The 4,983-nt window shown below is 35.8% G+C and overlaps 1 long non-coding RNA gene across 1 annotated transcript; it reads left to right on the top strand.

The window, feature by feature from the left end:
- Positions 1 to 3,660: 3,660 nt before the first annotated feature.
- LOC145212351 (uncharacterized) lies at positions 3,661 to 4,747 on the top strand. Its single transcript, XR_013856676.1, has 2 exons — positions 3,661 to 3,775; positions 4,506 to 4,747. It is a non-coding gene; the product is annotated as an uncharacterized LOC145212351 (long non-coding RNA).
- The last annotated feature ends 236 nt before the right edge of the window (positions 4,748 to 4,983 follow it).

Genomic DNA, 4,983 nt, shown 5'->3' with positions numbered 1-4,983 from the left:
GGTGTTGCAACTATGACGAGAATAACGGCTTCTGCAGTAATACAAAGCGTTACGAAAATTGCTGGTACCAAGGTTGTACAATTAAATAATTTTTAGGCGACAAATATCAACTTTTCGTAACTTTTGTGGTAAGCCTTACAAATCTACATGTCCTAGGTGAAATATGTGGAGAAGAAAATGACTGTGAATCTCACGATTACTGTTGTTACTTTACCGAAGACACTGGCTTCTGTAGTAACGAAAAACATAACGAGGAATGTTACGAACAAAAAATCTCTGTGTAAGTTTTGCTCGAAAATCTGTCACTCATTTTTAACTATTGCAACAAAATACTTTGTTTGCTTCACCTTTATTTTCAGTACTTTGGCAACTATAACGAGAAATCTTGTTTTGTATATTGTGTGCAAAGCTTTTTATTTCCCTTTTGTTTGTATTTGGTATTCTGTGCAAAACCCGAAAACAGATTTTGCTTGGCATTAAGCTTACAGTGATCCCTCTCTACAAATGTTTCATTTTATTCAACTGTGGATAATAATACACCCAGTGATGGAATTCAATGTTTTTGTCAGCCGGTTCTATTACAAAAGTCATATTTTCCAGGCGGTTCTGTTACAAAGAGTCCATTGACAGTAACCAGTAATGCTAACCAGTTCGCTGGTGTCATAAAATTTCGCGAGACGGTTCTATAGAACCAGTGCGAACCGACTGAATCCCGTCACTGAATACTTAATGTGGAAAATATATATATATATCTGTTCAAATAAAGATGGGTTTAGATTTACATTACTTTGTTGTATGAAAACAATATCAACCGCCTTTATTTTGTCCGAAGATACAACGTGCTGCTTGGTGTGCTTATTGGTGTTATTGCCATCTCTTCTATGATCTACAAGTATTACATGTTTAGGAAAAAGCGACAAAATAGCCGGCAGGTGCAAGGAGGTAAGGAAAAACGGTTGAACGTCTGTATGTTTCAAGAAATGTCACAGAAGTAACTTATTTGCAATTGGTATAACCTATTAAAGGGGTTCAAACATTTTGAACAAACTTTATATTTTTTTAAATCAACTAGATTTGTCCTGTTTATATTTGAACGTACGTTGTTAGAAAATTGCTTCTTAACTCGTTTTTTTCTGCTAGTATTAATATTTCAGGACACCTAAAACTATTGCATTATAAAAAACAATAGGTGTTCCCGGCGCTTTCCCAGTGCCCCCTCCCCCACCAGGGACACACCCCGACGGGACTCCCCCTCCCCCACCATTTCCGGGGTACAACCAGGGTCCCGGAGCCGCACCGCCGCCCCCTCCGGGCTTCTACCAGGGCTCAATGCCCCCACCCCCACCAGGAAGTTACCCCCAAACACAGTCGGGCTTTCAACAGCAATACGGGTTAAATTAAACCGAATGAGAGCTGCGTGTTTGTCCGAAAATGAAATTACTAAAGTTCACATGAATTTAGTGTAATAAACATTTTGTATTTAGAAATTTTGCCTTATTTTCCTGCAAAATGGCAACAAAACTATGCATGACAAAAATCTAAATGATTTTTTTATTCTATACCCTTTCAGGATAACGGCCACACGATTCTGCTGAAAATGATGTAAACATAGGGTGATTTCTGCCGATGTTTGCGGTTTTAGGTTGACATTCACCAATTTGCAACATTTAAGTTATTAATTAAGGTACTTTACGTAACAAAGGCTTTTGAAGCGAAACAAAGCCAAGTTAAATTTACAAAAAAAGTACACAGCAAATTCAGCAGTAAGTAAAGATGTCGGCAAATTTTACAACAACGTATGACTCGACAAGTGTTGCAGGTATGATGTTGTTTGAGTTAGTAAAATGTTACCTTGCCAATTTCAGCGGCAAGAATCACATTTGCATATACTAGTAATCCAGTGCTAACAAGTTTCAAAAATGTAATTTGTGTTTAAGGTAAGATCTGTAAGTGTGTTGGTTTGGTTTGTAATAGGGTTACAGTCACCCGAGTGCCCGATTTCGACACAACTACTGACGTTGTTTTTTATTGAAGTAAAAATTTTTATTACGTTTTTTTATTGAAAGGCCGGTTGTCTTTGTTTGCTAATTTCCGATAGGTAGCGCAACGGAGCATTGGCGCTTGCAATGGCAATTGCGTATTATTCATTAGCAAACGCCTATGCTCCGTTGCGCTACCAATTAAAAATTATCAAACCTGTAGTGTGACTTACAGTGTTAGTAGCTCTACTTTAGGAAGGTAAATATAACAGGTGGGTTATTAAATTGATTATTTTATTATATTTGCGTATACTGCATTGTTCATTCAATGTTTTTTTGCGCTTCCGACAGACAGCAACTGTGGATCTGATATAACGTGTAACGTTGGGGAATTTTGTTGCCAAGTTTATGAAGGCACGTACCAGTGCGAAAATAACGACGATAATTATGACGATTGTCGAGAAATTGGGGAAGGCGGAATTAGAAGTATCGAAGCTTTTTTCGAAGAATACTTGTAAGTAGTTTGTGAAAGATGTTTTTTTCAAATCAATGTGTTTTTAAAATAAGTTAGAAGTGTCTTTACGAAATCAAACGATGACCGCAATCTGTTTCGAGTTTAATATATTCGGTGATTGTCAATATTTTCTGTCCCGTAACTATAAGAAGTTTTGAAAACAAAATGTAGTCCAAAGTTTTTTTTTTAATTTTGCAAGCTTATTTATTTATATTTGAACGTACATATCATTGTTCAGTAAATGCTTTTTAAATTCGGTTTTCTTTAAGTGTTAAATATTTTTATGTCACCTAAACTTACTGCATTCAAAAATGTTTAAAACTCAAAATATCTGCATGCTTATTCGGCAAGACACTTTGAAAACCTTTGGGCCTAAACTTACTTCTGATTAAGAATCGCTGATCGAAAAGCTCTACGTAAGCTAAATCAAGCTCTTCATGCTAAGTTTAGTTTGATAATGGTCATGGTTATCAAAACTTGTCATACGTCCATAAGGTCATTAAATTCCATAGCTTCCCCGGAGCTTTAAAACGGTAGGCCTACTCTAATTCCATCCCCCAAAAGGAGGACACATTGTTTAAAAAAGGACATGAAAAAATACTTTAAGGGCCGCCAAAAACGCCTCAGAAATTAGACGACATTGGATTATAGTTAGGATAAAGTTTAACGTTTATCACATCACTACACGAAAATAACCTTGTTTTTTCAAAAAAATGTAAAATCCACATGTATGTAAGTTATTCTTTAAAAAAATAGCTGAAGATGTATATTTGGCTGTTTTCACAGGCATAATTGTCACTTATGTATTTAGTAAATCAGAAATTCTTTAAAAAGGAGGACGTTTGGGCACTTTTTCTTGTCCTCGGAGGACAACTTGGTTTTTGTAAAAAGGAGGACATGTCCTTAAAAAAGAGGACGTGTGGCAGGCCTATCATACGGCGTTCTATACCGGGCCGGGCGTTTTAGTAAAACGGTATACATTTGGGCCTTACTTGAATAAATTTGGTCACATTTGTGTCTTTGAGCATAATTTAACAATTCTTTGATATTATGTTTGAATAAAAAAATCAACAATGCCTCTTTGACCGCAAGTTTTTGTTTTGTGGCTCAAGGTTTTAGTGCTTTATAAAACTTTTAAATCTTATTTTGCTCAGATTGGAAGTTGCTATTGCATCTGTTTGTATCACCGTTGGATTGTTTATAGTTCTATACATTTATTACCGCAACAGAGAAAGGAGATCCAGAAATGCTACCATGAACATAAATAACGGATACCCACAAGGTTTGAATTTAATTTAGCTTCTCTAGTACAGTGCTTTCTATAGGTTTTCTCTGTCGCCTATTTTTTTTCGAATAATATAGCTCATGTATATAGGTTATACTTACTATAAGCCAGCAAGCACTGTATGGCATAAATTCCTACCTCATCAACTCATATTACCCAGAAATAGGTACTAACACCGTAACCCACGTCAGTCGCGCATTTATCTGAGTTTCGATAGGTGGCGCAAAGAGCACACATCCAATTGAAAACTGTATATCTCAAAATATGCTGACGGTTAGGGCTTTTTAGGTTGGGATGAAGTTTAATAATAAAAATAACAATAAAAATAACTTAAAAACTGATTTCCTAACTTTTAATTTCGTCACTGAAGCTGAAATTAAGCCAATAATTGTAATTTGAGATTTCAAGTTAATAGCTCTACTTGTTCTATGACTGTTTTTGACCTTTCTAAATTTGAGTATTTACATATAGCCCAAGTTTATTGATGAAAATGACGGCCCAGATAGACGTACAAAGCGACATGCTCATATCACTGATGATGGCATGCGCATTTGCCGAAACGCTTGAATTGCAATAAAGCATTTCGCGTCTATTTGGGCCGTTATTTTCTTATAAACAGATCCGTATGTAATGTTTCAAACTAGCAGGTTTTGTATTTAAAAAAAATAAAATTGCATCTTTTTTTCATTATGTTTTTGAACGTTTGTTTATTGTTAATACATTTCAGCACCCCAGCCAGGTTTGCTACCATCCTACTCCACGCAACCTGGGGTTTACCCTCCGCCAGGGATGCCTCCTCCACCCCCAATGCCTTACCCTCCCCCAATGCAACAACCCCAACAAAATCAAAACCAGGATTTACTTTTAGCAGGAGGGCTAATGCTGGGAAAGTCGGGATTCTTGTAAAATAAATCAGGGAATATATACCACGTTGCAATATTTTACTCGTTGTGCCTGTTGAAATTAATTTGCGATATTTTAAACTGTTTTGAGTTTAATAAGAAAGAATTGAAATTTACAAACAACAAATAAAAAAAACGATATTAGGCAACCACTACTTCGAGCATGATATTTCATTCATTGGGTTTTTCGACAAAATATATTAACTTTGAGGTAGGCTACATTGCGCTTTTTTGTCCTTACTTAAAATCGATTACATTTGTTTGAAACCGCCTAGTTTGACCAAATGAATAATAGTTTTTGTT

The sequence above is a fragment of the Phallusia mammillata genome, chromosome 1, assembly GCF_965637545.1.
Source record: "Phallusia mammillata chromosome 1, kaPhaMamm4.hap1.1, whole genome shotgun sequence".
Classification (NCBI taxonomy): Eukaryota; Metazoa; Chordata; class Ascidiacea; order Phlebobranchia; family Ascidiidae; genus Phallusia; species Phallusia mammillata.
Note: the sequence above shows the minus strand (reverse complement) of the source record. Positions and strands in the feature narration are given on the sequence as shown.